Raw genomic sequence first — 12,311 nt, 5'->3', positions numbered from 1 at the left:
TTTGATTGCCCGATGAAATTTCATAATAATTTCTGAGATTCGTGTAACACATTCCAATCAATATTCACTGGCAATCAAACAGGATTTGATGTTTAAAATATCGCATTCTAGTGCATTATCGATTCGTCAGATTTTTAAAACATAGAATAAATTTCTCATCAATGACTCCAAATATATAATATAAAGACAATAAAAAAACCCATCTCGGATATAAGAAATAAAATAAAAAGGAAGAAGTTCGATTAATTTAGTTTAAACAAATTTTCATTATTTATGTAAAATCACATAAAATGTTTCTTGAAGGATAGCACTTGCAATGAGGACTTTTTTAATGTGTCTAGAAGGGGAAAAAAAAGGTGTTATAAGTTGAAGGCAACTTACCTGTTGAGAACTGGAAATCTCTAGTTTGATGCCTAAAGTGGTTCCATCATAAGTAACGTCCTATGAAAAAGATTACCAATATTTATTAATGTCGTAAAATAAATGACTCTCTGAATCATAGGCTTATAATTTATATCAGTGTTAACCTCTCGTGAAACTCTGTCACGATATTCAAGTCTTAAAAAGCTTTGAAATTCATGCAACATTATTTTTAAAGAAGAAAAACGATAACTAATATTGGTTTACAAAAGCTGAATATCGTTTTTATTAATGAAAAAGGAAAAAAAAAAAGGAAGGAAAAAAAAGAACAATGCAATGATCAGCTCTTCATATATATTTTACATACATGACTTTTATCTTTTTTTGTCTTTCACATCTTTTTAAAAATTTTCCTTTAATTTTAAATTTGTTTCATTACTAGATATATATTTTCTTCTATGAAATAAATGAACCATAGTTAAAAAGACAATCCTCACAAACAATATACATGAGGAGTTTTAATAACATCCACATGAATACTTCTCTTGGGTTTATCAGTAGCCATATCCCGCCCTCTTAGACTCAACACGAACTCTTTGATCTATTCAAGTGATGATCATATTGTTCAATTAATATTTTAACAGTACCTTCTGCAAATATTTTGCGGGGTCGCCCTGCATGAAATTCAATTTAAAATTTAACGTGAGGAGAAATTCTACTTGGATGCTTAGGCGCATTTTAAGAACAGCAAAAATATAATAATATTATAAAATATTGAAACTTTCCTTCTCAAGATCTTTATGGGTGAAAAGACCCTTAAGATAACCCCCCCCCCATAAATAGTTGGTTTCGAGAAAATGTTTCAGATGGGGAAATGTTTCTACATGCATATGAAAATTTCTCTATTTTTTTCTATTGTATTTCAAAAATAGTAATTAAAATATGACTTGCTTTGATTATTCTTTCTATGTTTAAAAAATGCAAGGGTTCAAATTTTGTTTCTTCTGAAAAATTGTTTCAATTCCTATATATTTTAGTACCATAAATTACATTATTTTTAATCTTCTTTCATTAGCGCAAAAAGCACCAACAACTTCTATGCTTTTAATCAAGAAAGAAGCTTAGGAAAAAATATTGTTATAACCAGTGAAAAGCCTACTAATTAAAATATTTATTCTGCCGAAATTACTGGAATTCTAGAAGGTTATAAACAGCTTTTTTAAACTTCAAAAGTACTAGTTTCAAGAACAGCTTACAAACAAGGAATGTATATAGTTTCAAGTTAAGAGAAGGAAGAACTTGTGTTTTAAAAAACAATTATTATTTTGTGGAAAGGCTCCAAAGTTTTATTTGCCTGTAATCTTTTTAAATTTTTATGTGTATTTTACAATAAACTGAAAATGTGATGTACTTAAAATAATAGCACCAGAAAAACTTCCAATAATCAATATAATAATGAATATGTAATAAAAATATTGCTTTTTGTCAAATACTCACCACAATTTACTAATGTGTAAAAAAATGAAAGTAATTTTTTCCAAACTGAGTTAAATTTTAATCTTTTTATCAAGTAGTAAATTACGTTTGTAAGAAAGTAATTTAGTTATATTGTAAATTTTAATTCAGACGAGACAGAGTATATCAAGAAATTCAGTATTCAGTATCTTATTAAAATATTGAAAATTATTTTTATATGATCCCAAATTTTAAAACTAAACATTGAGGCACATGCTAACAAATTTTTTTTTTTTAATTACTGTAAGTTAAAAATAAGCATGAATTGAATGTACTCTCTTAATAACAAAAACATGCTATCTATCATATTTTTAAGTGAATATTTTGTATTTTTAATGAATGCTGTGATATGTATAAAAAGTATAATATATTTAAATTTTAACATTTTTCATAAAAATTATTATATTCTGTTTATATAAACTAAAAAACAAAGTGATTGTAAATGAATAAATTATGTTTGAATACTGATCTGTATCTGTATATTTTTGTTAATATTTCTAAGTTACATCTTTATTTTTACATTTCTCAATTTACTTCGAATTTAATATTGCCAATGTATGGCGTATGTACAATGTAATGCATACGCCGATGTAATTAATCTTGGAATGTTTCCTTAATTAGAGTTGGGGGTTGACCAATACAAAATTTGCTTGCTCTTTCATATAAAATTTTACTTGTGAAAGCAATTTTTTAATTTCTAAATAATAAAAAAAAATCAAAATACAGAGTAATAAGAATTTGCTTCTGCCCAAAATTAAAATTCTCCTTAAAACATTTGTAGCACTAACTCTATAGCATCGGTTGTTTTTTTAACGAATGAAATGTTTAAAAAAATTTTATCTTACATATATCAACTTGAAGAAAGAATCTTGGTATGAAAGGAAATATTTTTAAAGCATCAAAAAGCAGAGAAAGTTAGCATCATTATTTAAAAAAGAGAGAAGATAGTTAAAGTCAAATTCATATAAATCAAATTATAACTTAACTATTTAAATCTATAAAAATTAAAATATTTTTATTTTAGATGTCTTATGTAATATACACACTTTAAAAATGCCAAATCATGGTGCAACCTTCCTCCGCTCTCTCAAACCTTAGTTCTTTTCAAAACACTTATTTTTAGTGCAACCTTTGGCTGCTTTTAGGTTCTTTCAAAATCCCATTTTTGGTGCAACCTTCTCTCGTTGTTCGGAGCTAGTGAAAGCATCAAAATATAGTAAATCTGAACACCAATTTCTGTAGCCAGCAAATGAATAACAAATAACAAATGCTTTAAAATGTCTCGTTATACGAGGGATTCCTTACTATTTATGCGTAATATTATTATTGAAACACTCAAGCGAACTATTATTAAGCTAATTAATATTCCTTACCATTTATCCGTAATATTGTTATTGAAACACTCAAGCAAACTATTATTAAGCTAATTAATAAATATCTATATTTAAAAGAAACTCAGGAAATATTTCAACTTTAAATAATTTCCTAAAAATGTGAAAAAGAAATCATGACAATTTAGATTTCATTTTAAAAATATGGCGAAATAGTTAGTATAGATTATTTTTTCATATTTATTTTTTCAACGTAAAAGAATTTTCTTTTAAAAGAAATCATTGTTTTAAATATTAATTTACTCAAAAAATTATCTCTCACTAATAAAATTAAATGAAAGCAAGTTATTTACCTGTTGATGCTTAGGAGCCATCTTCGCATTTAATTCAATCAGAAAATTCATGGTTGGAAAAAAAATTACAAAAGCAGAACAGTTGCAATACAAAAATATATCCTCTGACACGACAAAATATATCCTCTGGTGGGACTCACTCCTGAACAAATACCCCCTTTCACCCACCCCTTCCCCAAACTACTCCCTCTGGTGGCCAACTTGCCAGCATTTCGAAATAAATAGAATATTCAGCATCTTGAAATTTAAAATATATCATCAAACATCTGGCAATTTTTCACAAACCAAACAATATTTCAACAATAGCAGTTTTTTTTATTCTCTCTTTCAGTTTTGGAAAAATTTTACCAGTTTTCGATTAGATTTTACGAAAATGTCACCTTTATCAATTGTAGAAAAAAAAAAGAAGAAAAAAAAAAGATTTTTCTGCTTAGTATTACCTTATTAAACATTTTATTCAAAAAATATGTTAATTTTTGTAATGGCACTTTTAAAGGATTAACACTAAGCACGGTTGTGGAAATATACAAATATATATATATANTCGGTGATAGTCGACATTCTCTTGATTTAGGCTATTCATGGTAACATATATCTAAAATAAAACGACGCTTTAAGCTATATATATATATATAATTTTTTTTCAAACAAAGTGTAACTACTTTAAAAGTATTTTTTCCCTTAATTGATAAGAAAGTTTTGAGATTCAAGAGTTGCGATTTAGCTGATACAGGTAGGATAACTCATTTAAATTCGAGTTTTATAATGCATTCTTTTATATTTATCGAATTCAATACAATATAATTTTTTTTAATTTAATTAAAATAGCTGCACTTTTTCTACCCGTTTCTAACTTTTTCTAACGAAATAACTTTAAATAGTTTATAATCGTTAAATCGAAAAAAAGAAGAAGAAAAAAAGAAAAAAAAAATAGAGTGAGAAAAAATATACGGCCAAAACTACCAGAATATAATGAAATTTTATGCTCTATGGGAACACTCTCGGAAAAATCCTTAGGAAATTTTTCGGTATTTCTTACCGAAGCAGTTTAGTAATGATTTTGGTGAAATTAACAATAAAATATTGTTTTGCAATGCATGATAAAATTTAGTAAAGGGTAAAACATTTAGTAATTTTATTATGATAACCATACGGCATGGCATAAAAACTATTTATTCGGTTAAATTTACTCTTCTGTTTTGCATTTTTTACTAAGTGTGTTGTAATAAGGACTATAATTTTTAAAGCCAAAATTTCTAGCAAACCGTTACCATATGAATGGAGAAATTGCCAAATTAATGGTTTAAATACCTATGTTGATTTTTATCATCAAGATTATTCTTTTTATTTATTCATTTATCTGTCTACCAAAAATATCATTAAAAAGCAGAGCGGTAATTTTACCCGATTTCTTTTCCATGAGATTTCTATCAGATGTATTTTTTTTCTATCAGATGTAGCAACAAACTTTGAAAAGTAAATGATGCTTTCAGTTGCTCTGTTATCCCAGCACGTATCATTCAAGATTAACGCAATAATAGAAGTGTCAAATCCATATTCCCCACAGGTGCGCATGTCACAAATTAGAAGAACTAATTGCACTCAAAAAGTTTAACGCATTCATCATAACCACCCACAACAGTGGCGGGTCTCTGGCTTCCAGTTGTTGCGTTCCTTATCAGTTGTAAGGATGGGCATTCAGGAAGTAAATTATGAATATCAATCCGCATTGTGTGTCATTTATTCTTTAGTACCTAGATAGAATGTGTACACTTTCATTGTTCCTCATCAAAAGACTTTTCTGAATTCTAAGAATCTTTGCAAGAGAACGCATGTCTGCTAAAACCATTTAAAAAGGAAACAACGTGCATTTCCCGCCTTTCTCACGCCTTTACACTTATTATCATTTAGTCTAATAAATTTTTTAAAATGTGCTTAATAATATTAAATAAATGAGAAAACCATTATTTAAATCTGCAGAAGAATTCAAAACAATCGTATCAAAAATTCATAAGACTTTTTGCATTTTGTTACAAAGACCTTTACAAACATGGATCTACAGATGTTTTTTTCTTCCTTTTTTTCTGAAAAATGGTAAAGACAATTGTCCAAGAAAATAAAATACAAAATTAAGGAATTTGTAATTTTTAAATTAGTACGGAATAATAAATATGAGATAATGAATATTACGCACTTAAAATTTTGTCAGCGTGATGAGCCATTATCATTCGAATTTGCTCGAACTATAATACATTGCAAATTTGAACCCCACTTTCGGGTAAGTTTAGACATATTAAACTTGATTATTCGATACAAAGATTCAATTCGAACAAAAATAGGGTTTAATCTAACACCTCATCTTAATATTTTAGCGGGAAAAAAATTGAAATCTAATAAATTACGACTAACGAAAGCTGAACAGAAAAATCGGAATTTCTTTAATTATCAAAGGAAACAGACAAGAATTGAATTATTTGGAATATTCACAAGCCTCATTGTCCCATCTAACTATTTTTGTTGTTTTCAATTTTGATGATGATGTTTTATTCATTAGTGATTATAATAATTTCGATAGCGTTTCTGCTTCTTCCTCGCATAAATACTAATGTTTTATTTCTATTGCGTTCATTTTTTACAATATTTTTGATGAGAATTCGATATTTATATTAAGAATCCAACCGAATACACCGTATTTTCCTCGGTAGTAGTTCTCAAATCCAACGCATTTCCAAATTTCTGTTAAAGTCATCTATTAACTATTTTTGGCAAATTACAAGGCACAGATTCTACTAAATTTTTATTATAAATTTATTTAATACCACGTGTTATTCTGTGTACATAATTTTTAAAACTTTTCTTAAAAACGTGTTTTTATAAAAGTAAATAATTTAAAATCAACGGTAATTGAAATATAAAAAAATAGTTATGTATTTTAAGATGACAGTAATTGGAAATAGTACTTATTCATTTAGGAGAAACGTAAAAAATCGCTCTACAATTATAAGCTCCAACGATGCTCAATTAAATTAAGTAACTTCAATTATATTAAGTAACAGATGCATAATAGATTTAAAAAAAAGCTATGTACTATAAAAAGCTGTATTAAAGCTATATACCAGTGGTCGGCAAAGTGCGGCTCCAGAGCCACATGCGGCTCTTTGGCTCCTTAAGAGCGGCTCTGGCACAAATATCCACGGAAGTCGCAATAATATTTTCATTTTAAAAAAAAAACTTGGTAAGAAAATCTTATCTTGATAGAGATCTTTTTTTAATAAATTAAAATTCTTCTATAAATCGAGAACATGTATAATTTTTTGCTTAAGTTAAAAGATAGATAGGTAATTAAAATTTTATATTGTTGTAAAAATACGTAACGAACATCGAGTTTAATTTTATTAGTTTTCGTAAACACAAACCATGTACAAGCTACCGGCTGAAATTGTTCGTATGTCTGATATTGTTCTGGATTTAAAAAACAAGGAGATACGGCTCTCTAAATTCGAACGTCTTTTTGTTGAATTGGAAATATTGGAGAAGAAAAAATCTGATTTTAGTTCACAAGTGGTCTGCTTTGAATAACCTGGAGAAAGAAGACATGATCATTTTCAACGCTTGGAATAGTATTCCTGCACGCGTTTGCTCTTCTTTCTCTTTTCGGTTGTACATATATATGCGAACAATCTTTTTCAAGCATGAACATTATCAAGAGTAAACTGAGAAGTCGTCTTATTGATAAGAACTTGGAATCATGCCTGAAATTAAAAACAACAACATACAAACCTGACTTTATCAAACTTTCCAAGGAGAGGCAAGCACATCGTTCACATTAATAAATATTTATTAAGTATGAAATTTAGCTTTAGTGTACAACTTATTTAGTGTAATAAAAGTTTACTAAACAAGCAGATTTGGCTCCCAATTTTTCTTAAAATTGTTGTAATGTTCATATTTGGCTCTTTGGCTAATAAGTTTGCCGACCACTGCTATATACTATAAAAAGCCATATTAAAGTTATATACTATAAAAAGTAAGCTATGTTCTCTAGCAAATGTATTTGCTCTTTTAGGAAAAGAGCCATACTATTATTGACACCATGCCTAATACAGTATACAGTAATCTATACAGTAATCAGTATCACCTATACAGTAATCAGTACACACCTATACAGTAATCGGAGTAAAAAAAAAATATTTGCTAAGTTAATGAAGAAATGAAATTTATTAGTTTTGAGGAACCGTAAAAAGTGCCTATATTTTTACTGACACCAATGATTAAAAAAACTTGGTAATATGTATTAATTAAAAAAAAAGATAAGCTATATATTCAAAAGCAAAGTTAATAGTTAAAAAGGATTAATTCGCTCAGGGAAATCATAGGACACGCTACATGTAATTAATTCTTATTACGTATTCTTTAAATAATTTTGATAATGCCTACAGCTAGCATTGCGGCAAATTGGTGCAGCTTTAATAAGAATTATACAAACTATTATTTCCGTAGTTTCAAACAATATATTTCAAGTAGTAGCAAAGATGGTGTATTAATATTTCAATGAATTTAAATTGAAGGAAACTTTTTCTATTACTACTTTTCCACTACTAAGCTATATTATTGATATCTTGATACCAAAGCTTATTTAATGTTCGTAATATGAATTAATTGAAGTTAAAAAAAAAAAAAAGCTGAGTGCTAAGAAGAAAAGTGATGGAGAAAAGATACCTAGCCGCTTTGAAGTTACTATTAATAGCCATAGCCATATTATTATTGAGTCCAAAGCTTACATAATATTCGTATTTTTATTTAAGTAAATAAAAAAAAATTAAAAAAAAAAGCTAAGTGTTTAGAAGAAAAGTAATGGAGAAAAAGTGCCCTTTGAAATTATTAACAATAGCCATATCATTTTTGATACCTAAGCTTTTTTAATATTCGTAGCATGAATTAATTAAAATTAAAAAAAAAGCTAATTGCTAAGAAGAAAGGTAATGGAGAAAACATACTTAGACTTTTTGAGGTTATTATTAATAGTCATATTATTACTGATACAAAAGCTTATTTAATGCTGCTAATATTCAATTGAAGTACAATTGAAATAAAAGAAAATAAGCTACATGTTAAAATTTTGTACTATGTATTAATTTAAAAAAAAGATAAGCTATATATTCAAAAGCAAAGTTAATAGTTAAAAAGGATTAATTCGCTTAGGGGAATCATAGGAAACGCTACATGTAATTAATTTTTATTGCGTATTCTTTAAATAATTTTGATAATGCCTACAGCTGGTATTGTGGTAAATTGGTGCAGTCTTAATAAGAATTATACAAACTATTATTTCCGTAGTTTCAAACAATGTATTTCAAGTGGTAGCAAAGATGGTGTATTAATATTTTAATGAATTTGAATTGAAGGAAACTTTTTCTACTACTACTTTTCCACCACTACGCTATATTATTGATACCTTGATACCAAAGCTTATTTAATGTTCGTATCATGAATTAATTGAAATTAAAAAAAAAAAAAAAAAAAAGCTGAGTGCTAAGAAGTAAAGTAATAGAGAAAAGATACCTAGTCGCTTTGAAGTTATTATTAATAGCCATATTATTATTGATTTCAAAGCTTATATAATACTCGTATTTTGATTTAAGTGAAATTTAAAAAGAAAAAAAAGCTTAGTGTTTAGAAAAAAAGTAATGGAGAAAAAATGCCCAGTAGTTTTGAAATTGTTAACAATAGCCATATCATTTTTGATACCTAAGCTTGCTTAATATTCGTAGCATGAATTAAGTAAAATTAAAAAAAAAAAAAGCTNAAGCTAAGTGTTTAGAAGAAAAGTAATGGAGAAAAAGTGCCCTTTGAAATTATTAACAATAGCCATATCATTTTTGATACCTAAGCTTTTTTAATATTCGTAGCATGAATTAAGTAAAATTAAAAAAAAGCTAATTGCTAAGAAGAAAGGTAATGGAGAAAACCTACTTAGACTTTTTGAGGTTATTATTAATAGCCACATTATTATTGATACAACAGCTTATTTAATGCTGGTAATATTCAATTGAAGTACAATTGAAATAAAACAAAATAGGATGCATGCTAAAAATAAGTTAACGGAAAAAGGTTATTAAAAAATTCGTTTATGATAATTGTAGAAAATCATCAAACGTAGAAGGCACTTAATTATTTTTGGTAATATATACTACTTCTATTATGGTAATTGGTTCAGTTAAAAAAACAATTATGCATTGTTTTTTTCCGTAGTTTCAGAAAATATTTTCCAATGGTAGAAATATTTGATTGAATTTAAATTATAAGAACTTTTTTCTTCTACTACTAATAATACTGTGAAAATAAGGGTCTTACGAAAACAATATGTACCGGAGAAAATTGTTTTTATTTTTTTATTTTAATAATGTAAAAACACTAGGACAGGCAACAATTAATAATAAGAAAATTAATTATCGAGATTATTATATATTTATTAATTGGTGTCGTTATATGTTTCAGAGCATGAATTCACGGTGTTGTTCAGTACTAAATTACTGTTTTTTTAATTTTTTATTCAGCATGAAGAACGGTTATTCAGCTAGTTTAGGAATAAAATTTAATTCTGCGTAATGGCGAATCTTGCTCTCAGACTTCCAGATCTGGATATCAAATTCCGAGAATAAGCTGTGAGATTTGAATGGACCACCCTGACTGAACAAAGAAAATTTGATTTTTTTCGAAATGGTATGCTTCTTTAGATTCATAAGAAGTCTTTTCTCTTAGGGCAAAAGAAAACTCACATTGAAAGCAGAGATTCCTTTTAAGAATGAGAAAATTGGTTCTGTCATGACCTAAGGCTGGTATAAATATCTTACAATCAAGAGCTGTCTCTGGGAAATAATTATCATGATAACGAAGCATAATTTTAAAAAACCACCAACAGTTTCTTGTTGAGTTATGAGTAATCAGTTCAGTTTCCTTACATTCCGAAGTTAAAATAAATTTTCTAACTGAGTAGAAAGATAAAACTCTAATAAGCAGTTTCACAGAATTGTTTAAATAACAATTTACTTAATTGCAATTTTATCCTACTCAAACAAAACAGTCAAATAACCGTAGAAAAGAAAGTATTTAAAAAATAACTGAAAGTAATTTCTGAAAATGCATGAGGAAATGAATTCGTCAACAAATTAATTTTCCCAATTTTAATTATTTTTTCTTTTTACATATTTTTGACATTTTTTAATTACAATTATTTTTCAAAGCACTTGAATATAGTTGGTAGAAGGGTGAGTAAATTAATTCATTACATTCAAATTTACATTTTTTTAAATTTTTTTTACGAAAGTTATTTAGTAATGTTTCATTCAATTCAATGTAGTAAGACCATTTTTTTTATTTGGCTAGTTTACTTCCAAGTGAAATTCATCAAAATAAAAGAAATTTTCAGGAAAAAAAAATCGAATATTTTTGAATTGAGATTTATTTTTTGTTTAAATAAGTTAAAATGCAAATTATTTTAAGTTGAATAATGTCCGCAGAGATTATGATATGAACTGGACTCTCCTCCCCCCCTCCCAATATCCTAATTCACAAATTTCTTCTGAGAACTGGTTGCAACTTTAAAACCGCACCTTCTTTTGTTCACTTTGTGTGTGAACAAATACTAGTTTCGTTATCAGTTCCTGTTGAAATTCGGAGATTGCCTCGCAAGTCATGAAATCAATTTTTTGTTACACAGAGTTAAATATTTTATCATAAATCGATATTTTTAAAGTATTATTATTATTATCATCAATTAAGCGAAATGGGGTTTATTCATTAACACTTTGTCCAAGAAAGTCATTCTGACTGCTTTTTAATATCAATTAGAAAAACAATGATGAGGAATGAATGACTCAACTTCTTAGAATTTTGTGACATTTTGTACATCATATAATTTTTTTGAATGATAATATTTACTAATAACTTGCTATATAACTGTAAATAATATAAAAAAACATTAAAAACTAATTTTAAATAATTTTTTTTTGCGCATTAGTTGTTCTTTCACAATCGGGTCATTTTCACTGTTTTTGAGCAATACAGGTATACACTAAACTTCAGCCTTTCCAGTGTTGATTCTATTGTTAGATTCTAAAGCACAAAACGACGTGTATGTTTCGTTCTCCTGTAGTTACTTACTACTAAAAAAATTAATATAATAATAAATTAAAAAAACGAAAAGATACTTTGGTATTTTATAAATTTATTTCATTCAATAAGCCATTCAAGACTATTCATAAAGTCATAACATTAAGTTAGATCATTCATAATATGAAGTAAACCTTTCATAAAGTTTCACGTGAAAGATAATAAAATTTAATTTTATTAGATTTCACAAGGTATTGCTCATAATATTTATTTGGTATATTTTTTTACAGTTTTTTTAGAAAGAAAAATTTTATCGAGAAGTATGGGACTCAAAAATAACCACCCTGAATGAACAAAGAGAATTTTATTTATTTATTTTTTTTGAAATGGTATGCTTCTTTAGATTCATAAGAAGGCAATTTAGGGCAAAAGAAAACTTTACATTGATAGCAGAAAACAGTTTCCTCTTAAAAATGAGAAAGTGGTTTCGGAAGTAGGTTTTGAAAATGCACGAGGAAATGAATTCGTCAACAAATCCATTTCTCCAAATTTTAGTTTTATTTCTTTATTTATTTATACATATTTTTGACATTTTTCAATTACATTTATTTTTTTAAGTAGTTGAATTTAGTTAGAGGAA

The 12,311-nt window shown here is 27.0% G+C and overlaps 1 protein-coding gene across 1 annotated transcript in view; it reads right to left on the bottom strand.

Moving 5' to 3' along the window:
* The window catches only part of LOC107444511 (uncharacterized), a gene marked incomplete in the record, with an annotated part of 9,410 nt that extends 9,004 nt beyond the window's left edge, over positions 1-406 (bottom strand). The window contains 1 exon segment of the mRNA XM_071178106.1: positions 382-406.
* Between the last annotated feature and the right edge of the window lie 11,905 nt (positions 407-12,311).

Source organism: Parasteatoda tepidariorum, chromosome 2 (genome assembly GCF_043381705.1).
Source record: "Parasteatoda tepidariorum isolate YZ-2023 chromosome 2, CAS_Ptep_4.0, whole genome shotgun sequence".
NCBI lineage: Eukaryota > Metazoa > Arthropoda > Arachnida > Araneae > Theridiidae > Parasteatoda > Parasteatoda tepidariorum.
Note: the sequence above shows the minus strand (reverse complement) of the source record. Positions and strands in the feature narration are given on the sequence as shown.